This window comes from Taudactylus pleione, unplaced genomic scaffold (assembly GCF_031769625.1).
Source record: "Taudactylus pleione unplaced genomic scaffold, aTauple2 ptg000251l, whole genome shotgun sequence".
Lineage (NCBI taxonomy): Eukaryota > Metazoa > Chordata > Amphibia > Anura > Myobatrachidae > Taudactylus > Taudactylus pleione.
This window is the reverse complement of record NW_028284653.1, coordinates 434,288-458,935: the sequence shown is the minus strand read 5'-3', so window position 1 is coordinate 458,935 and position 24,648 is coordinate 434,288. Positions and strand designations below refer to the sequence as shown.

Sequence of the window (24,648 nt, the reverse complement as noted above, 5' to 3'; positions counted from 1 at the left end):
ACCTAATAATAATAATACTGCTAAATTGCATCATAATGATGGCCACAATTATGGGCCTGCCCACCATATCCAGGTGACCGCCATCAGGCAAGTCCCTAACACTCCTATGGAACAAATACAGGGCACGGGACCCCCCCAGGCCAACCCAGCAGAACCGCCCTATGGCATCACACTAGTATACTTATACAAGTGTTAAAAGAAAACTTAAAAGATCACTAAATGCTAAAATCCCCAGAAACATGAAATATTGCTGACATTTACCAAATTTAGCTAACACCTATTCTCATCAATCTCTGTTCATGTACATATTTCAGAGACAATGGCTTGTTAATAATATACAAGAAAAACCTGCAAGAGTGCCCTAATTTGGATTTACAAATTCTCCCAGGTAAACAGTTAAGATCAATGTGTATCAAATGTTGGCCAAGATTTTCTGCTTGTAGAAGTGCATTTTGTTACATTACTTTTTCAGAGCAGATTTTACCTGTTATAAAATCACCAAGTCATGCACTTACATACTTACCTTGTAATTAGAGGTGTTAATCATGTTTTCTTATCTCAAAGTACTTCTTCATGTTTCAACTGATCCTGAGAGGCAGATTTATCATCCACTGACAAACACAGCTGGACAATGTACACTATCCACTAAACGTACACATTTAAATGTTGAATACATAATTCCTTTGAAAAAACAAGAACTGTCTTACTATTTCAGTTTAATAAGGGCAATTTTACTTTTCAAATGGCATTCTCATACATCAACTCAAACTTGTAGCATCCAGACCTTCACAGTTAATTTTGTAAAAAGTCCCATTACTCTATGTACAATTTTAATAATTACTGTTATATTTATAAATCTACAGATCATGATATTTTCTTCTTCAGCAACAGCAGTTAAGTAAATTAAATTTGTAGATGTGAACAAACTGCCACTGTTAATTTATTTAGCAAAAATAATGCATTTTTCTAAAGCAATAGTTAAACGGAATCGATGTTATGCTGGCCGCTGTTTAGTCATCGGATCAAATACCGACAGCAGCAGCCCGGCGGGTTGAAATCCCGACAGCTAAAGGTAAGTACTCCAACCCTTTCCTCTCCCCCACTAATCCTCCCTTAGTGGTGCATAACCCTAACCTCCCCCCAAGTGCCTTACCCTAACCTCTCCCCGTTAGTGCCTAAACCTAACCCCCCTCCCCGCACCCTAAACCTAACCCTCCCGGGTGGGTGCCTGACCCTCACCCCCCTAGTGGTAACTAACTCTAACCCCTCCTTTCCCTACCCTAACCCTCCCGGGGGTGTGCCTTGCCCTAAGTCCCCCCGGGGTCCCTAAAGCTTACTCTACCCCCCCCGCGCGCGGCTACACGCTAAGACACCCGGCTTACGTTCGTTCGGTAAACCGGGAGTCGGGATTTAGTAGTGGGGCCAATGAAAGGAGGCGGGATTTTGACGCCTATCTTTAGTCCAATGTTCGGATGCGGGTGTCGGGATATCGGCGGGCGGGATAGCGCCCGCCGGTATCCTGACCGCATCCCAGTTAAACTATGGCACTAGCCCGACTAGGTGAATTTGGATGAATTGTTTTAAAGCTACTGTACAAAGCTTGCATCACTGTAAAGTGATGGAAATGATGGTTTGTGCTGTGAAGTAATGCTCCAAGCTGCTCATCATGATGTAGTATGGAAGTGTATGTATGGAAGTTATTGGCGTGTAGGAGTACATTATGTTTTGTATCAGTCACAGGCAAAAATAACCTTTCTTGTTCTCAACATAAATCCTAGGTTGCAGCAAACCAGTCGTCTTTGCTATATAAAGAGCAACTACTGCTTTCTGTCAGTGCATTTGCACCTGAGTTCTCCAGGATGAATACCTTTCACTATGGCAATAAGCAGTTTATACAATGTGAATCAGTGGTGTGTAAAGGTAAAATAATGGGCGTTCCCAGGATTGCTTCATTAGTTTATTTTTGTCTGATGGTGACTATTTTAGTGGGTGACATTTAGGGCACTTACAGCTTACACGTAAGGTGAACTGCGACATATATATATATATATATATATATATATATATATTAGGGGTGTGCACCGGCCACTTTTCGTGTTTTGTGTTTTGGTTTTGGATCTGGATCTTTCTCCGTGTTTTGGATCTGGATTGGTTTTGCCAAAACCACCCTTCCGTGTTTTGGGTTCTGGGTTTTGTGTTTTGGATTTGTATTTTTTTGAAAAAAAGCATAAAAACAGCTAAAATCACAGAATGTGTTGGTTTTTCTGCTCCTATGCTATTATTAACCTCAATAACCTTAATTTCCACTAATTTCCAGTCTATTCTGAACACCTCACAATAGTGTTTTTATGTCCAAAAGGCTGCACCGAGGTAGCTGGATGACTATGCTAAGCGACACGAGTGGGCGGCACAAACACGTGACCCATCTAGGAGTGACACTGCAGTGGCAGACAGGATGGCAGTTTGAAAAACTAGGCCCCAAACTGTACATAATGCAAAGAAAAAAAAGAGGTGCAAGATGGAATTGTCCTTGGGCCCTCCCACCCTTATGTTGTATAAACAGGACATGCACACTTTAACAAAGCAATCATTTCAGCGCCTGGGTCTGCCACACGACTGTGGCTGAAATGATTGGTTCGTTTGGGCCCCCACAAAACAAGCTGGCAATTAATCTGTCCCTGCACAAACTGGCTCTACGGAGGCAAGATGTCGTCCTCATCCTCCTCATCCACCGATTCCTCACCCTCTTCAGTGTTGTGTACATCCTCATCCTCACAGAGTATTAACTCGTCCCCACTGGAATCCACCACCACAGGTCCCTCTGTACGTTCTGGAGGCTGGTCTCCCTGGAAGAGTTGATAATTCATTTTGATGAACATCATCTTCTCCACATTTTGTGGAAGCAACCTCCTGCGCCTTTCGCTGACAAGGTTCCCGGCTGCACTAAACACTCTTTCGGAGTACACACTGGAGGGGGGGCAACTCAGGTAAAATAGAGCCAGTTTGTACAGGGGCCTCCAAATTGCCTCTTTTTCCTGCCAGTACAGGTATGGACTGTCTGACATGCCTACTTGGATGCTGTCACCGATGTAATCCTCCACCATTCTGTCAATGGTGACAGTATCATATGCAGTGACAGTAGACATGTCAGAAATTGTTGCCAGGTCCTTCAGTCCGGACCAGATGTCCAAACTTGGTCCTGCCTGCCCTGCATCACCGCCAGCGGGTTGCTTAGGATACCTAAGTTTTTTCCTGGCAGCCCCAGTTGCGGGAGAAAATGAAGAAGGAGCTGTTGACGTGTCACGTTCCGCTGCAGCTGACAGTGTGTTCACCAGCAGGTCTTTGCACCTCTGCAGGCTTGTGTCGGCCAGAAAGAGAGACACCACATAGGCTTTAAACCTAGGATCGAGCACGGTGGCCAAAATGTAGTGGTCTGATTTCAACAGATTGACCACCCTGGAATCCTGGCAAAGCGAATGAAGGGCTTCATCCACAAGTCCCACATGCTGAGCGGAATCGCTCCATCTTAGCTCCTCCTTCACTTTCTCCAGCTGCTTCTGCAAAAGCCTGATGAGGGGAATGACCTGACTCAAGCTGGCAGTGTCTGAACTGACTTCACGTATGGCAAGTTCGAAGGGCTGGAGAACCTTGCACAACACGGAAATCATTCTCCACTGCGCTTGAGTCAGGTGCATACCCCCTCCTTTGCCTATGTCATAGGTGGATGTATAGGCTTGTATGGCCTTTTGCTGCTCCTCCATCCTCTGAAGCATATAGAGGGTTGAGTTCCACCGCATCACAACCTCTTGCTTCAGGTGATGGCGGGGCAGGTTCAAGAGAGTTTGCTGGCGCTCCAGTCTTCGGCACGCAGTCGCTGAATGGCGAAAGTGGCCAGAAATTTTTCGGGCCACCCAAAGCGTCTCCTGCACGCCCCTGTCGCTTTTCAGAAGATTCTGCACCACCAAGTTTATTGTGTGAGCAAAACATGGGACGTGCTGGAATTTGCCCAGATGTAATGCCCGCACAATATTGGTGGCGTTGTCAGATATCACAAATCCCCATGAGAGTCTAAGTGGGGTAAGCCACTGGGCGATGATTTCCCTCAGTTTCTCTAAGAGGTTGTCGGCGGTGTGCCTCTTACTGAAACCGGTGATACACAGCGTAGCCTGCCTTGTAACGAGCTGGCATTTCTGAGATGCTGCTACTGGTGACTCTGCTGCTGTTGCTGCGTAAGGTGATACATCTACCCAGTGGGCTGTCACAGTCATATAGTCCTTAGTCTGCCCTGTTCCACTTGTCCACATGTCCGTGGTTAAGTGGACATTGTGTACAACGGCATTTTTCAGGACACTGAGGACACTTTTTCTGACGTTTCTGTACAGTCTCGGTATCGCCTGCCTAGTGAAGTGGAATCTAGACGGGATTTGGAACCGGGGACACACTACCTCCATCAATTGTCTAAATCCCACTGCACTAATGGCGGATACCGGACGCACGTCTAACACCAACATAGCAGTCAAGGCCTCAGTTATACGTTTTGCTTCAGGATGACTGCTGTCGTACTTCATCCTCCTCGCTAAGGACTGTTGGAGGGTCAATTGTTTAGTAAAAGTAGTGGTGTTCCTACTTCCTCTCTGGGATGATGAACGACTCCCAGCAGCAGCAACAGCAGCAGCGGCAGCAGTAGGCGTAGCAATGCAGGATCCTCCAGAGGAATCCCGGATAGGAGAGTCAGTCATGCCAGTGACATGGCCTGCAGGACTACTTCCGATCCTGACTAAGGAGGAAATTGATGAGGAGGGAGTTGACGGTGTGGTTTGCAGGCACTTGGATACAACAGGACAACGGGATTTAGGTGTCCCTGGACTGCTTATGGTCTTAGCCAAAGTTTCTGAACTTGACAGTAACTTTTTATGAACGCGCTGCAGGTGCCGTATAAGGGAGGATGTTCCTAGGTGGTTGACATCCCTACCCCTACTTATTTCACCTTTACATATGGTACATATGGCAAGACAGTTGTTGTCCGGATTTGGATAGAAATATTGCCAGACCAAAGAGGTGGAATGTTTGGTCTTCTGCCCAGGCATGACCGTGATGGGCTTTTTCATCCCACGGACTACTGTCTCCCCCGGAGCCTGATTTAAACAAACCACATCACCATCAGAATCCTCCTCGCCAACTTCCTCCTCAGATCCAGCTACACCAGTATCCTCATCCTGTTGTACTTCAACAGTGACATCTTCAATTTGCATATCAGCAAGTGGACTGTGGGTGCTCCTTTCAGCACTTGCAGGGGGCGTGCAAATGGTGGAAAGAGCCACCTCTTCCCGTCCAGTGCTGGGAAGGTCAGGCATCGCAACCACCACCACACTTGGACTCTCCTTGGGGATTTGTGATATCTTCTTAGAAAGCACAGTTCTTCGCTGTGCTTTTGCCAGCTTAACTCTTTTGATTTTTTTAGTGAGAGGAGGGCTTCCATCGTCATGTGAAGCTGAACTACTAGTCAAGAACATACTAGGGATCGACCTTAGCCGTTCCTTGCCACTCCGTGTCGTAAATGGCATATTGGCAAGTTTACGTTTCTCTTCAGATGATTTAAATGTTTTTTTCAAGGTCATTTTCCTGAACTTTGTCATTTGGGATTGTATGTGCCCTCTACTATGACATTGGGCATCGGCCTTGGCAGACGACGTTGATGGCATTTTATTGTCTATGTCATGACTAGTGGCAGCAGCTTCAGCACAAAAAAGGAAGTGGTTCTTGATCTTTCTCTATTTTATTTTTATCGGAGAAAGTTTGGTCCTCCATTTATGTTGTATCGATTTGATATATACGTGCGGCTAAACACAGAAAATATTTTTTTATTTTTGCTGGAGAGTAGTGCACTTTGTGGGGTACACCACCCTTTAAGAAATGAGCCAGCCGGCTCTTTACTTATGGGACACAGGCGCACGCTTGGCGCTGCTCCTTTGTTGATGCACATGCGGCTACTGCGCACACAATTCACAAACACAGAAAATATATATTTTTTGGTTTGGAGTGTACTTTGGGGGTTACAGCACCCTTTAACGGTCAAGCCAGCCGGCCCTTTACTTATGACACAGGCGCACGCTTGGCACTACTTTGTAGATGCACGTGCGGCTACTGCGCACACAATTCACAAATACAGAAAATATTTCTTTTTTTGGTTTGGACTGGAGTGTACTTTGGGGGTTACAGCACCCTTTAACGGTCAAGCCAGCCGACCCTTTACTTATGACACAGGCGCACGCTTGGCACTACTTTGTTGATGCACGTGCGGCTACTGCGCACACAATTCACAAACACAGAAAAAATATATATTTTTTAGGTTTGGAGTGTACTTTGGGGGTTACAGCACCCTTTAACGGTCAAGCCAGCCGGCCTTTTACTTATGACACAGGCGCACGCTTGGCACTACTTTGTTGATGCACGTGCGGCTACTGCGCACACAATTCACAAACACAGAAAATATATATATTTTTTTGGTTTGGACTGGAGTGTACTTTGAGGGTTACAGCACCCTTTAACGGTCAAGCCAGCCGGCCCTTTACTTATGACACAGGCGCACGCTTGGCACTACTTTGTTGATGCACGTGCGGCTAGTGCGCACACAATTCACAAACACAGAAAATATATATTTTTTGGGTTTGGACTGGAGTGTACTTTGGGGGTTACGGCACCCTTTAATGGTCAAGCCAGCCGGCCCTTTACTTATGACACAGGCACACGCTTGGCACTACTTTGTTGATGCAGGTGCGGCTACTGCTCACACAATTCACAAACACAGAAAATATTTCTTTTTTTGGTTTGGACTGGAGTGTACTTTGGAGGTTACAGCACCCTTTAACGGTCAAGCCAGCCGGCCCTTTACTTATGACACAGGCGCACGCTTGGCACTACTTTGTTGATGCACGTGCGGCTACTGCGCACACAATTCACAAACACAGAAAAAATATTATTTTTTTGGCACTTGGGGGGCGCACCCCTGATGGACAGAGCACCCCCTGGACAACATTACAGCACCCCTTTAGGACTGGGACACTGCACAGGACTTTGGAGTGGACACAGCCCCTATGGAGAACTGACTGCACAACACAGTCCAGCCAGCCTCTATGGACTTTGAAGTAGTGGACACAGCCCCTATTAACAACAGCAGCACAGCACAACACAGCCAGCTCCTATGGACTTTGAAGTAGTGGACACAGCCCCTATGGACAACAGCAGCACAGCGCAGCACAGCACAGCACAACACTACTCTGCACTACACTACACTACACTACACAGCCCAGCCAGCCCTAACTCCCACCCTCCCTCTTCACTGTCCACAGCCGAGTGAGAAAATGGCGCCGACACGGGTATCTTATATAGGATCCAAAACCCGCGAGACCCGGAAGGCGGGATGATGACGTTTTGCCTCGATTTCAGATCCGAGTCAGGCGGGAAAAGTCGAGCCTGACTCGGATCTGCCTCGGATCGGGAGGGCTCGGGGGGGGTTCTGATTTCAGAAATCCGAACCCGCTCACCCTTAATATATATATATATATATATATATATATATATATATATATACACACACAGGTTGTGTCTTCCATATCCAAATATTCCAAAATACGGCATATTCCGAAATACGGAATAATTTTGGCATGACTGTGATAATGAAACCTTTGATTTTTGATGGATCAAAGCACACAAACTTTGTCTAAGGCACAAATTATTAAAAATATTGCATACAATTACCTTCAGGCTGTGTGTATAAGGTGTATATGACACATAAATGAATTTCATTTCTGTACACTAATTTTGCTTGCGCCACAAAATTATTAAAAATATTGTATAAAATTACCTGCAGGCTGTGTGTATAAGGTGTATATAACACATAAATGCATTCTGTGTGTATATTAGGGTCCCATTCCCAAGAAGTTTCATTATGATATGAAAATATTCCAAAATACGTAATATTCCATTATCCAAAATACCCCTGGTCGCAAGTATTTTGGATATGGGAGACTCAACCTATATATATATATATATATATATATATATATATATATATATATATCTTTATTCACTATGTATGAATTAGGGGTGTGCACCGGCCACTTTTCGTGTTTTGGTTTTGGATCTGGATCTTTCTTCGTGTTTTGGATCTGGATTGGTTTTGCCAAAACCACCCTTTCATGTTTTGGGTTCTGGGTTTTGTGTTTTGGATCTGTATTTTTTTGAAAAAAGCATAAAAACAGCTTAAATCACAGAATTTGTGGGTTTTTCTGCTCCTATGCAATTATTAACCTCAATAACCTTCATTTCCACTCATTTCCAGTCTATTCTGAACACCTCACACCTCACAATATTGTTTTTATGGCCAAAAGATTGCACCGAGGTAGCTGATGACTATGCTAAGCGACACGAGTGGGCGGCACAAACACGTGGCCCATCTAGGAGTGACACTGCAGTGGCAGACAGGATGGCAGTTTGAAAAACTAGGCCCCAAACAGTACATACTGCAAAGAAAAAAAAGAGGTGCAAGATGGAATTGTCCTTGGGCCCTCCCACCCACCCTTATGTTGTATAAACAGGACATGCACACTTTAACAAACCAATCATTTCAGCGCCAGGGGCTGCCACATGACTGTGGTTGAAATGATTGGTTCGTTTGGGCCCCCACAAAACAAGCTGGCAATTAATGTGTCCCTGCACAAACTGGCTCTACGGAGGCAAGATGTTGTCCTCATCCTCCTCATCCACCGATTCCTTGGATAAAACAGGAAAAAGGGATTTAGGTGTCCCTGGACTGCTTACGGTCTTAGTCAAAGTTTCTGAACTTGACAGTAACTTTTTATGAACGCGCTGCAGGTGCCGTATAAGGGAGGATGTTCCTAGGTGGTTAACGTCCCTACCCCTCCTTATTTCACCTTTACATATGGTACATATGGCAAGATGGTTGTTGTCCGGATTTGGATAGAAATATTGACAGACCAAAGAGGTGGAATGTTTGGTCTTCTGCCCAGGCATGACCGTGATGGGCTTTTTCATCCCACGGACAACAACTGTCTCCCCCGGAGCCTGATTTAAACAAACCACATTACCATCGGAATCCTCCTCGCCAACTTTCTCAGTGCCAGCTACACCAGTATCCTCATCCTGTTGTACTTCAACAGTGACATTTTCAATTTGCATATCAGCAAGTGGACTGTGGGTGCTCCTTTCAGCACTTGCAGGGGGCGTGCAAATGGTGGAAAGAGCCACCTCTTCCCGTCCAGTGCTGGGAAGGTCAGGCATCGCAACCGCCACCACACTTGGACTCTCCTTGGGGATTTGTGATATCTTCTTAGAAAGTACAGTTCTTCGCTGTGCTTTTGCCAGCTTAACTCATTTGATTTTTTTAGCGGGAGGAGGGCTTCCATCGTCATGTGAAGCTGAACCACTAGTCATGAACATAGGGAAAGACCTTAGCCGTTCCTTGCCACTCCTTGTCGTAAATGGCATATTGGCAAGTTTACGTTTCTCTTCAGATGATTTAAATGTTTTTTTTTAAGGTAATTTTCCTGAACTTTGTCATTTGGAATTGTATGTGCCCTCTACTATGACATTGGGCATCGGCCTTGGCAGACGACGTTGATGGCATCTTATCGTCTATGTCATGACTAGTGGCAGCAGCTTCAGCACTAGGAGGAAGTGGTTCTTGATCTTTCCCTATTTTATTTTTATCGGAGAAAGTTTGTTATATTGATATATACGTGCGGCTAAAGGCGCACACAAACACAGAAAATAATTTTTTATTTTTGTTGGAGACTAGTGCACTTCGTGGGTTACACCACCCTTTAAGAAATGAGCCAGCCGGCTCATGGGACACAGGCGAATGCTTGGCGCTGCTCCTTTGTTGATGCACGTGCAGCCACAGTGCACACAATTCACAAACACAGAATTTTTTTTTTATTTTGTTTGGAGTGCCCTTTGGGGGTTACAGCACCCTTTAGTGGTCAATCCAGCTGGCCCTTTATTTATGGGACACAGGCGCACGCTTGGCACTACTTTGTTGATGCACGTGCGGCTACTGCGCACACAATTCACAAACACAAAAAAATATATTTTTTTATTTTGTTTGGAGTGCCCTTTGGGGGTTACAGCACCCTTTAATGGACAAGCCAGCCGGCCTTTTACTTATGGGACACAGGCGCACGCTTGGCGCTGCTCCTTCATTGATGCACGTGCAGCCACAGTGCACACAATTCACAAACACAGAATTTTTTTTTTTATTTTGTTTGGAGTGCCCTTTGGGGGTTACAGCACCCTTTAGCGGTCAATCCAGCTGGCCCTTTATTTATGGGACACAGGCGCACGCTTGGCACTACTTTGTTGATGCACGTGCGGCTACTGCGCACACAATTAACAAACACAGAAAATATTTTTTTCTTTTGTTTGGAGTGTACTTTGGGGGTTTCACCACCCTTTAATGGACAAGCCAGCCGGCCCATTACTTATGACACAGGCGCACGCTTGGCACTACTTTGTTGATGCACGTGCGGCTACTGCGCACACAATTCACAAACACAAAAAAATATATATTTTTTTATTTTGTTTGGAGTGCCCTTTGGGGGTTACAGCACCCTTTAACGGACAAGCCAACCGGCCTTTTACTTATGGGACACAGGCGCATGCTTGGCGCTGCTCCTTTGTTGATGCACGTGCAGCCACAGTGCACACAATTCACAAACACAGAAAAAATATATTTTTTTAGCACTTGGGGGGAGCACCCCTGACGGACAGAGCACCCCCTGGACAACACTACAGCACCCCTTTAGGACTGGGACACTGCACAGGACTTTGGAGTGGACACAGCCCCTATGGACAACAGCAGCACAGCGCAGCACAGCACAGCACAGCACAGCACACTACACTACACTACACTACAACACTACACTACACTACACTACACTACAACACTACACTGCACTACACTACAGCACTTGCAGGGGGCGTGCACATGGTGGAAAGAGCCACCTCTTCCCGTCCAGTGCTGGGAAGGTCAGGCAACGCAACCACCACCACACTTGGACTCTCCTTGGGGATTTGTGATATCTTCTTAGAAAGCACAGTTCTTCGCTGTGCTTTTGCCAGCTTAACTCTTTTGATTTTTTTAGTGGGAGGAGGGCTTCATCGTCATGTGAAGCTGAACTACTAGTCAAGAACATACTAGGGATCGACCTTAGCCGTTCCTTGCCACTCCGTGTCGTAAATGGCATATTGGCAAGTTTACGTTTCTCTTCAGATGATTTAAATGTTTTTTTCAAGGTCATTTTCCTGAACTTTGTCATTTGGGATTGTATGTGCCCTCTACTATGACATTGGGCATCGGCCTTGGCAGACGACGTTGATGGCATGTTATTGTCTATGTCATGACTAGTGGCAGCAGCTTCAGCACAAAAAAAGAAGTGGTTCTTGAACTTTCTCTATTTTATTTTTATCGGAGAAAGTTTGGTCCTCCATTTATGTTATATCGATTTGATATATACGTGCGGCTAAACACAGAAAATATTTTTTTATTTTTGCTGGAGAGTAGTGCACTTTGTGGGTTACACCACCCTTTAAGAAATGAGCCAGCCGGCTCTTTACTTATGGGACACAGGCGCACGCATGGTGCTGCTCCTTTGTTGATGCACATGCGGCTACTGCGCACACAATTCACAAACACAGAAAATATATATTTTTTGGTTTGGAGTGTACTTTGGGGGTTACAGCACCCTTTAACGGTCAAGCCAGCCGGCCTTTTACTGTTATGACACAGGCGCACGCTTGGCACTACTTTGTTGATGCACGTGCGGCTACTGCGCACACAATTCACAAACACAGAAAATATATATTTTTTTGGTTTGGACTGGAGTGTACTTTGGGGGTTACAGCACCCTTTAACGGTCAAGCCAGCTGGCCCTTTACTTATGACACAGGCGCACGCTTGGCACTACTTTGTTGATGCACGTGCGGCTACTGCGCACACAATTCACAAACACAGAAAATATATATTTTTTTGGTTTGGACTGGAGTGTACTTTGGGGGTTACAGCACCCTTTAACGGTCAAGCCAGCTGGCCCTTTACTTATGACACAGGCGCACGCTTGGCACTACTTTGTTGATGCACGTGCGGCTACTGCGCACACAATTCACAAACACAGAAAATATATATTTTTTTGGATTGGACTGGAGTGTACTTTGGGGGTTACAGCACCCTTTAACGGTCAAGCCAGCCGGCCCTTTACTTATGACACAGGCGCACGCTTGGCACTACTTTGTTGATGCATGTGCGGCTACTGCACACACAATTCACAAACACAGAAAATATTTTTTATTTTGGTTTGGACTGGAGTGTACTTTGGGGGTTACAGCACCCTTTAACGGTCAAGCCAGCCGGCCCTTTACTTGTGCCACAGGCGCACGCTTGGCACTACTTTGTTGATGCACGTGCGGCTACTGCGCACACAATTCACAAACACAGAAAAAATATATATTTTTTTGGTTTGGACTGGAGTGTACTTTGGGGGTTACAGCACCCTTTAACGGTCAAGCCAGCCGGCCCTTTACTTATGACACAGGCGCACGCTTGGCACTACTTTGTTGATGCACGTGCGGCTACTGCGCACACAATTCACAAACACAGAAAAAAAATATATTTTTTAGGTTTGGAGTGTACTTTGGGGGTTACAGCACCCTTTAACGGTCAAGCCAGCCGGCCCTTTACTTATGACACAGGCGCACGCTTGGCACTACTTTGTTGATGCACGTGCGGCTACTGCGCACACAATTCACAAACACAGAAAATATATATATTTTTTTGGTTTGGACTGGAGTGTACTTTGAGGGTTACAGCACCCTTTAACGGTCAAGCCAGCCGGCCCTTTACTTATGACACAGGCGCACGCTTGGCACTACTTTGTTGATGCACGTGCGGCTACTGCGCACACAATTCACAAACACAGAAAATATATATTTTTTGGGTTTGGACTGGAGTGTACTTTGGGGGTTACAGCACCCTTTAATGGTCAAGCCAGCCGGCCCTTTACTTATGACACAGGCACACGCTTGGCACTACTTTGTTAATGCAGGTGCGGCTACTGCTCACACAATTCACAAACACAGAAAATATTTCTTTTTTTGGTTTGGACTGGAGTGTACTTTGGGGGTTACAGCACCCTTTAATGGTCAAGCCAGCCGGCCCTTTACTTATGACACAGGCGCACTCTTGGCACTACTTTGTTGATGCACGTGCGGCTACTGCGCACACAATTCACAAACACAGAAAAAATATTATTTTTTTAGCACTTGGGGGGCGCACCCCTGATGGACAGAGCACCCCCTGGACAACATTACAGCACCCCTTTAGGACTGGGATACTGCACAGGACTTTGGAGTGGACACAGCCCCTATGGAGAACTGACTGCACAACACAGTCCAGCCAGCCTCTATGGACTTTGAAGTAGTGGACACAGCCCCTATTAACAACAGCAGCACAGCACAACACAGCCAGCCCCTATGGACTTTGAAGTAGTGGACACAGCCCCTATGGACAACAGCAGCACAGCGCAGCACAGCACAGCACAACACTACTCTGCACTACACTACACTACACTACACAGCCCAGCCAGCCCTAACTCCCACCCTCCCTCTTCACTGTCCACAGCCGAGTGAGAAAATGGCGCCGACACGGGTATCTTATATAGGATCCAAAACCCGCGAGACCCGGAAGGCGGGATGATGACGTTTTGCCTCGATTTCAGATCCGAGTCAGGCGGGAAAAGTCGAGCCTGACTCGGATCTGCCTCGGATCGGGAGGGCTCGGGGGGGTTCGGATTTCAGAAATCCGAACCCGCTCACCCTTAATATTTATATATATATATATACACACAGGTTGTGTCTTCCATATCCAAATATTCCAAAATACGGCATATTCCGAAATACGGAATAATTTTGGCATGACTGTGATAATGAAACCTTTGATTTTTGATGGATCAAAGCACACAAACTTTGTCTAAGGCACAAATTATTAAAAATATTGCATACAATTACCTTCAGGCTGTGTGTATAAGGTGTATATGACACATAAATGAATTTCATTTCTGTACACTAATTTTGCTTGCGCCACAAAATTATTAAAAATATTGTATAAAATTACCTGCAGGCTGTGTGTATAAGGTGTATATAACACATAAATGCATTCTGTGTGTATATTAGGGTCCCATTCCCAAGAAGTTTCATTATGATATGAAAATATTCCAAAATACGTAATATTCCATTATCCAAAATACCCCTGGTCGCAAGTATTTTGGATATGGGAGACTCAACCTATATATATATATATATATATATATATATATATATATATATATATATCTCTTTATTCACTATGTATGAATTAGGGGTGTGCACCGGCCACTTTTCGTGTTTTGGTTTTGGATCTGGATCTTTCTTCGTGTTTTGGATCTGGATTGGTATTGCCAAAACCACCCTTTCATGTTTTGGGTTCTGGGTTTTGTGTTTTGGATCTGTATTTTTTTGAAAAAAGCATAAAAACAGCTTAAATCACAGAATTTGTGGGTTTTTCTGCTCCTATGCAATTATTAACCTCAATAACCTTCATTTCCACTCATTTCCAGTCTATTCTGAACACCTCACACCTCACAATATTGTTTTTATGGCCAAAAGATTGCACCGAGGTAGCTGATGACTATGCTAAGAGACACGAGTGGGCGGCACAAACACGTGGCCCATCTAGGAGTGACACTGCAGTGGCAGACAGGATGGCAGTTTGAAAAACTAGGCCCCAAACAGTACATACTGCAAAGAAAAAAAAGAGGTGCAAGATGGAATTGTCCTTGGGCCCTCCCACCCACCCTTATGTTGTATAAACAGGACATGCACACTTTAACAAACCAATCATTTCAGCGCCAGGGGCTGCCACATGACTGTGGCTGAAATGATTGATTCGTTTGGGCCCCCACAAAACAAGCTGGCAATTAATGTGTCCCTGCACAAACTGGCTCTACGGAGGCAAGATGTTGTCCTCATCCTCCTCATCCACCGATTCCTTGGATAAAACAGGAAAAAGGGATTTAGGTGTCCCTGGACTGCTTACGGTCTTAGTCAAAGTTTCTGAACTTGACAGTAACTTTTTATGAACGCGCTGCAGGTGCCGTATAAGGGAGGATGTTCCTAGGTGGTTAACATCCCTACTCCTACTTATTTCACCTTTACATATGGTACATATGGCAAGACAGTTGTTGTCCGGATTTGGATAGAAATATTGACAGACCAAAGAGGTGGAATGTTTGGTCTTCTGCCCAGGCATGACCGTGATGGGCTTTTTCATCCCACGGACAACAACTGTCTCCCCCGGAGCCTGATTTAAACAAACCACATCACCATCAGAATCCTCCTCGCCAACTTTCTCAGTGCCAGCTACACCAGTATCCTCATCCTGTTGTACTTCAACAGTGACATTTTCAATTTGCATATCAGCAAGTGGACTGTGGGTGCTCCTTTCAGCACTTGCAGGGGGCGTGCAAATGGTGGAAAGAGCCACCTCTTCCCGTCCAGTGCTGGGAAGGTCAGGCATCGCAACCGCCACCACACTTGGACTCTCCTTGGGGATTTGTGATATCTTCTTAGAAAGTACAGTTCTTCGCTGTGCTTTTGCCAGCTTAACTCATTTGATTTTTTTAGCGGGAGGAGGGCTTCCATCGTCATGTGAAGCTGAACCACTAGTCATGAACATAGGGAAAGACCTTAGCCGTTCCTTGCCACTCCTTGTCGTAAATGGCATATTGGCAAGTTTACGTTTCTCTTCAGATGATTTAAATGTTTTTTTTTAAGGTAATTTTCCTGAACTTTGTCATTTGGAATTGTATGTGCCCTCTACTATGACATTGGGCATCGGCCTTGGCAGACGACGTTGATGGCATCTTATCGTCTATGTCATGACTAGTGGCAGCAGCTTCAGCACTAGGAGGAAGTGGTTCTTGATCTTTCCCTATTTTATTTTTATCGGAGAAAGTTTGTTATATTGATATATACGTGCGGCTAAAGGCGCACACAAACACAGAAAATAATTTTTTATTTTTGTTGGAGACTAGTGCACTTCATGGGTTACACCACCCTTTAAGAAATGAGCCAGCCGGCTCATGGGACACAGGCGAATGCTTGGCGCTGCTCCTTTGTTGATGCACGTGCAGCCACAGTGCACACAATTCACAAACACAGAATTTTTTTTTTATTTTGTTTGGAGTGCCCTTTGGGGGTTACAGCACCCTTTAGTGGTCAATCCAACTGGCCCTTTATTTATGGGACACAGGCACACGCTTGGCACTACTTTGTTGATGCACGTGCGGCTACTGCGCACACAATTCACAAACACAAAAAAATATATTTTTTTATTTTGTTTGGAGTGCCCTTTGGGGGTTACAGCACCCTTTAATGGACAAGCCAGCCGGCCTTTTACTTATGGGACACAGGCGCACGCTTGGCGCTGCTCCTTCGTTGATGCACGTGCAGCCACAGTGCACACAATTCACAAACACAGAATTTTTTTTTTTATTTTGTTTGGAGTGCCCTGTGGGGGTTACAGCACCCTTTAGCGGTCAATCCAGCTGGCCCTTTATTTATGGGACACAGGCGCATGCTTGGCACTACTTTGTTGATGCACGTGCGGCTACTGCGCACACAATTCACAAACACAGAAAATATTTTATTCTTTTGTTTGGAGTGTACTTTGGGGGTTTCACCACCCTTTAATGGACAAGCCAGCCGGCCCATTACTTATGACACAGGCGCACGCTTGGCACTACTTTGTTGATGCACGTGCGGCTACTGCGCACACAATTCACAAACACAAAAAAATATATATTTTTATTTTGTTTGGAGTGCCCTTTGGGGGTTACAGCACCCTTTAACGGACAAGCCAACTGGCCTTTTACTTATGGGACACAGGCGCACGCTTGGCGCTGCTCCTTTGTTGATGCACGTGCAGCCACAGTGCACACAATTCACAATCACAGAAAAAATATATTTTTTTTAGCACTTGGGTGGAGCACCCCTGATGGACAGAGCACCCCCTGGACAACACTACAGCACCCCTTTAGGACTGGGACACTGCACAGGACTTTGGAGTGGACACAGCCCCTATGGACAACAGACTGCACAACACAGTCCAGCCAGCCCCTATGGACTTTGAAGTAGTGGACACAGCCCCTATGGACAACAGCAGCACAGCGCAGCACAGCACAGCACACTACACTACACTACACTACAACACTACACTACACTACAACACTACACTGCACTACACTACAGCACTTGCAGGGGGCGTGCAAATGGTGGAAAGAGCCACCTCTTCCCGTCCAGTGCTGGGAAGGTCAGGCATCGCAACCACCACCACACTTGGACTCTCCTTGGGGATTTGTGATATCTTCTTAGAAAGCACAGTTCTTCGCTGTGCTTTTGCCAGCTTAACTCTTTTGATTTTTTTAGTGGGAGGAGGGCTTCCATCGTCATGTGAAGCTGAACTACTAGTCAAGAACATACTAGGGATCGACCTTAGCCGTTCCTTGCCACTCCGTGTCGTAAATGGCATATTGGCAAGTTTACGTTTCTCTTCAGATGATTTAAATGTTTTTTTCAAGGTCATTTTCCTGAACTTTGTCATTTGGGATTGTATGTGCCCTCTACTATGACATTGGGCATCGGCCTTGGCAGACGACGTTGATGGCATGTTATTGTCTATGTCATGACTAGTGGCAGCAGCTTCAGCACAAAAAAGGAAGTGGTTCTTGATCTTTCTCTTTTTTATTTTTATCGGAGAAAGTTTGGTCCTCCATTTATGTTATATCGATTTGATTTATACGTGCGGCTAAACACAGAAAATATTTTTTTATTTTTGCTGGAGAGTAGTGCACTTTGTGGGTTACACCACCCTTTAAGAAATGAGCCAGCCGGCCCTTTACTTATGACACAGGCGCACGCTTGGCGCTGCTCCTTTGTTGATGCATGTGCGGCTACTGCACACACAATTCACAAACACAGAAAATATATATTTTTTGAACTGGAGTGTACTTTGGGGGTTACAGCACCCTTTAACGGTCAAGCCAGCCGGCCCTTTACTTGTGCCACAGGCGCACGCTTGGCACTACTTTGTTGATGCACGTGCGGCTACTGCGCACACAATTCACAAACACAGAAAAAATATATATTTTTTTGGTTAGGACTGGAGTGTACTTTGGGGGTTACAGCACCCTTTAACGGTCAAGCCAGCCGGCCCTTTACTTATGACACAGGCGCACGCTTGGCACTACTTTGTTGATGCACGTGTGGCTACTGCGCACACAATTCACAAACAGAAAAAAAATATATTTTTTAGGTTTGGAGTGTACTTTGGGGGTTACAGCACCCTTTAACGGTCAAGCCAGCCGGCCCTTTACTTATGACACAGGCACACGCTTGGCACTACTTTGTTGATGCACGTGCGGCTACTGCGCACACAATTCACAAACACAGAAAATATATATTTTTTTGGTTTGGACTGGAGTGTACTTTGGGGGTTACAGCACCCTTTAACGGTCAAGCCAGCTGGCCCTTTACTTATGACACAGGCGCACGCTTGGCACTACTTTGTTGATGCACGTGCGGCTACTGCGCACACAATTCACAAACACAGAAAATATATATTTTTTGGGTTTGGACTGGAGTGTACTTTGGGGGTTACAGCACCCTTTAACGGTCAAGCCAGCCGGCCCTTTACTTATGACACAGGCGCACGCTTGGCACTACTTTGTTGATGCACGTGTGGCTACTGCGCACACAATTCACAAACAGAAAAAAAATATATTTTTTAGGTTTGGAGTGTACTTTGGGGGTTACAGCACCCTTTAACGGTCAAGCCAGCCGGCCCTTTACTTATGACACAGGCACACGCTTGGCACTACTTTGTTGATGCACGTGCGGCTACTGCGCACACAATTCACAAACACAGAAAATATATATTTTTTTGGTTTGGACTGGAGTGTACTTTGGGGGTTACAGCACCCTTTAACGGTCAAGCCAGCTGGCCCTTTACTTATGACACAGGCGCACGCTTGGCACTACTTTGTTGATGCACGTGCGGCTACTGCGCACACAATTCACAAACACAGAAAATATATATTTTTTGGGTTTGGACTGGAGTGTACTTTGGGGGTTACAGCACCCTTTAACGGTCAAGCCAGCCGGCCCTTTACTTATGACACAGGCGCACGCTTGGCACTACTTTGTTGATGCATGTGCGGCTACTGCACACACAATTCACAAACACAGAAAATATTTTTTATTTTGGTTTGGACTGGAGTGTACTTTGGGGGTTACAGCACCCTTTAACGGTCAAGCCAGCCGGCCCTTTACTTGTGCCACAGGCGCACGCTTGGCACTACTTTGTTGATGCACGTGCGGCTACTGCGCACACAATTCACAAACACAGAAAAAAAATATATTTTTTTGGTTTGGACTGGAGTGTACTTTGGGGGTTACAGCACCCTTTAACGGTCAAGCCAGCTGGCCCTTTACTTATGACACAGGCGCACGCTTGGCACTACTTTGTTGATGCACGTGCGGCTACTGCGCACACAATTCACAAACACAGAAAAAATATATATTTTTTAGGTTTGGAGTGTACTTTGGGGGTTACAGCACCCTTTAACGGTCAAGCCAGCCGGCCCTTTACTTATGACACAGGCGCACGCTTGGCACTACTTTGTTGATGCATGTGCGGCTACTGCGCACACAATTCACAAACACAGAAAATATATATATTTTTTTGGTTTGGACTGGAGTGTACTTTGAGGGTTACAGCACCCTTTAACGGTCAAGCCAGCCGGCCCTTTACTTATGACACAGGCGCACGCTTGGCACTACTTTGTTGATGCACGTGCGGCTAGTGCGCACACAATTCACAAACACAGAAAATATATATTTTTTTGGTTTGGACTGGAGTGTACTTTGGGGGTTACAGCACCCTTTAATGGTCAAGCCAGCCGGCCCTTTACTTATGACACAGGCACACGCTTGGCACTACTTTGTTGATGCAGGTGCGGCTACTGCTCACACAATTCACAAACACAGAAAATATTTCTTTTTTTGGTTTGGACTGGAGTGTACTTTGGAGGTTACAGCACCCTTTAACGGTCAAGCCAGCCGGCCCTTTACTTATGACACAGGCGCACGCTTGGCACTACTTTGTTGATGCACGTGCGTTCACAAACACAGAAAAAATATTATTTTTTTAGCACTTGGGGGCGCACCCCTGATGGACAGAGCACCCCCTGGACAACACTACAGCACCCCTTTAGGACTGGGACACTGCACAGGACTTTGGAGTGGACACAGCCCCTATGGAGAACTGACTGCACAACACAGTCCAGCCAGCCTCTATGGACTTTGTAGTAGTGGACACAGCCCCTATTAACAACAGCAGCACAGCACAACACAGCCAGCCCCTATGGACTTTGAAGTAGTGGACACAGCCCCTATGGACAACAGCAGCACAGCGCAGCACAGCACAGCACAACACTACTCTGCACTACACTACACTACACTACACAGCCCAGCCAGCCCTAACTCCCACCCTCCCTCTTCACTGTCCACAGCCGAGTGAGAAAATGGCGCCGACACGGGTATCTTATATAGGATCCAAAACCCGCGAGACCCGGAAGGCGGGATGATGACGTTTTGCCTCGATTTCAGATCCGAGTCAGGCGGGAAAAGTCGAGCCTGACTCAGATCTGCCTCGGATCGGGAGGGCTCGGGGGGGTTCGGATTTCTGAAATCCGAACCCGCTCACCCTTAATATATATATATATATATATATATATATATATATATATACACACAGGTTGTGTCTTCCATATCCAAATATTCCAAAATACGGCATATTCCGAAATACGGAATAATTTTGGCATGACTGTGATAATGAAACCTTTGATTTTTGATGGATCAAAGCACACAAACTTTGTCTAAGGCACAAATTATTAAAAATATTGCATACAATTACCTTCAGGCTGTGTGTATAAGGTGTATATGACACATAAATGAATTTCATTTCTGTACACTAATTTTGCTTGCGCCACAAAATTATTAAAAATATTGTATAAAATTACCTGCAGGCTGTGTGTATAAGGTGTATACAACACATAAATGCATTCTGTGTGTATATTAGGGTCCCATTCCCAAGAAGTTTCATTATGATATGAAAATATTCCAAAATACGTAATATTCCATTATCCAAAATACCCCTGGTCGCAAGTATTTTGGATGTGGGAGACTCAACCTATATATATATATATATATATATATATATATATATATATATATATATATATATATCTTTATTCACTATGTATGAATTAGGGGTGTGCACCGGCCACTTTTCGTGTTTTGGTTTTGGATCTGGATCTTTCTTCATGTTTTGGATCTGGATTGGTTTTGCCAAAACCACCCTTTCATGTTTTGAGTTCTGGGTTTTGTGTTTTGGATCTGTATTTTTTTGAAAAAAGCATAAAAACAGCTTAAATCACAGAATTTGTGGGTTTTTCTGCTCCTATGCAATTATTAACCTCAATATACTTCATTTCCACTCATTTCCAGTCTATTCTGAACACCTCACACCTCACAATATTGTTTTTATGGCCAAATGATTGCACCGAGGTAGCTGATAACTATGCTAAGCGACACGAGTGGGCGGCACAAACACGTGGCCCATCTAGGAGTGACACTGCAGTGGCAGACAGGATGGCAGTTTGAAAAACTAGGCCCCAAACAGTACATACTGCAAAGAAAAAAAAGAGGTGCAAGATGGAATTGTCCTTGGGCCCTCCCACCCACCCTTATGTTGTATAAACAGGACATGCACACTTTAACAAACCAATCATTTCAGCGCCAGGGGCTGCCACATGACTGTGGCTGAAATGATTGGTTCGTTTGGGCCCCCACAAAACAAGCTGGCAATTAATGTGTCCCTGCACAAACTGGCTCTACGGAGGCAAGATGTCGTCCTCATCCTCCTCATCCACCGATTCCTTGGATAAAACAGGAAAAAGGGATTTAGGTGTCCCTGGACTGCTTACGGTCTTAGTCAAAGTTTCTGAACTTGACAGTAACTTTTTATGAACGCGCTGCAGGTGCCGTATAAGGGAGGATGTTCCTAGGTGGTTAACGTCCCTACCCCTACTTATTTCACCTTTACATATGATACATATGGCAAGACAGTTGTTGTCCGGATTTGGATAGAAATATTGGCACACCAAAGAGGTGGAATGTTTGGTCTTCTGCCCAGGCATGACCGTGATGGGCTTTTTCATCCCACGGACAACAACTGTCTCCCCCGGAGCCTGATTTAAACAAACCACATCACCATCAGAATCCTCCTCGCCAACTTTCTCAGTGCCAGCTACACCAGTATCCTCATCCTGTTGTACTTCAACAGTGACATTTTCAATTTGCATATCAGCAAGTGGACTGTGGGTGCTCCTTTCAGCACTTGCAGGGGGCGTGCAAATGGTGGAAAGAGCCACCTCTTCCCGTCCAGTGCTGGGAAGGTCAGGCATCGCAACCGCCACCACACTTGGACTCTCCTTGGGGATTTGTGATATCTTCTTAGAAAGTACAGTTCTTCGCTGTGCTTTTGCCAGCTTAACTCATTTGATTTTTTTAGCGGGAGGAGGGCTTCCATCATCATGTGAAGCTGAACCACTAGTCATGAACATAGGGAAAGACCTTAGCCGTTCCTTGCCACTCCTTGTCGTAAATGGCATATTGGCAAGTTTACGTTTCTCTTCAGATGATTTAAATGTTTTTTTTTAAGGTAATTTTCCTGAACTTTGTCATTTGGAATTGTATGTGCCCTCTACTATGACATTGGGCATCGGCCTTGGCAGACGACGTTGATGGCATCTTATCGTCTATGTCATGACTAGTGGCAGCAGCTTCAGCACTAGGAGGAAGTGGTTCTTGATCTTTCCCTATTTTATTTTTATCGGAGAAAGTTTGTTATATTGATATATACGTGCGGCTAAAGGCGCACACAAACACAGAAAATAATTTTTTATTTTTGTTGGAGACTAGTGCACTTCATGGGTTACACCACCCTTTAAGAAATGAGCCAGCCGGCTCATGGGACACAGGCGAATGCTTGGCGCTGCTCCTTTGTTGATGCACGTGCAGCCACAGTGCACACAATTCACAAACACAGAATTTTTTTTTTATTTTGTTTGGAGTGCCCTTTGGGGGTTACAGCACCCTTTAGTGGTCAATCCAGCTGGCCCTTTATTTATGGGACACAGGCGCACGCTTGGCACTACTTTGTTGATGCACGTGCGGCTACTGCGCACACAATTCACAAACACAAAAAAATATATTTTTTTATTTTGTTTGGAGTGCCCTTTGGGGGTTACAGCACCCTTTAATGGACAAGCCAGCCGGCCTTTTACTTATGGGACACAGGCGCACGCTTGGCGCTGCTCCTTCGTTGATGCACGTGCAGCCACAGTGCACACAATTCACAAACACAGAATTTTTTTTTTTATTTTGTTTGGAGTGCCCTTTGGGGGTTACAGCACCCTTTAGCGGTCAATCCAGCTGGCCCTTTATTTATGGGACACAGGCGCACGCTTGGCACTACTTTGTTGATGCACGTGCGGCTACTGCGCACACAATTCACAAACACAGAAAATATTTTTTTCTTTTGTTTGGAGTGTACTTTGGGGGTTTCACCACCCTTTAATGGACAAGCCAGCCGGCCCATTACTTATGACACAGGCGCACGCTTGGCACTACTTTGTTGATGCACGTGTGGCTACTGCGCACACAATTCACAAACACAAAAAAATATATATTTTTTTATTTTGTTTGGAGTGCCCTTTGGGGGTTACAGCACCCTTTAACGGACAAGCCAACCGGCCTTTTACTTATGGGACACAGGCGCACGCTTGGCGCTGCTCCTTTGTTGATGCACGTGCAGCCACAGTGCACACAATTCACAAACACAGAAAAATATTTTTTTTTAGCACTTGGGGGGAGCACCCCTGACGGACAGAGCACCCCCTGGACAACACTACAGCACCCCTTTAGGACTGGGACACTGCACAGGACTTTGGAGTGGACACAGCCCCTATGGACAACAGACTGCACAACACAGTCCAGCCAGCCCCTATGGACTTTGAAGTAGTGGACACAGCCCCTATGGACAACAGCAGCACAGCGCAGCACAGCACAGCACACTACACTACACTACACTACAACACTACACTACACTACAACACTACACTGCACTACACTACACTACACTACACTACACAGCCCAGCCAGCCCTAACTCCCACCCTCCCTTTTCACTGTCCACAGCCGAGTGAGAAAATGGCGCCGACGCGGGTACCTTATATAGGATCCAACACCCGCGAGACCCGGAAGGCGGGATGATGACGTTTTGCCTCGATTTCAGATCCGAATCAGGCGGGAAAAGTCGAGCCTGACTCGGATCGGCCTCGGATCGGGTGGGCTTGGGGGGGTTTGGATTTCATTCATTCGAACCCGCTCACCCCTAGTATGAATACATGTATGTATA

The 24,648-nt window shown here is 45.5% G+C and overlaps 1 long non-coding RNA gene across 1 annotated transcript in view; it reads left to right on the top strand.

Annotated features, from left to right (window-relative positions):
* Positions 1-138: 138 nt before the first annotated feature.
* Positions 139-24,648, top strand: part of LOC148515237 (uncharacterized) — a 41,055-nt gene continuing 16,545 nt past the window's right edge. The window contains exon 1 of the long non-coding RNA XR_015879420.1: positions 139-388. This is a non-coding gene — a long non-coding RNA (uncharacterized LOC148515237). The remainder of the gene's footprint in view (positions 389-24,648) is intronic.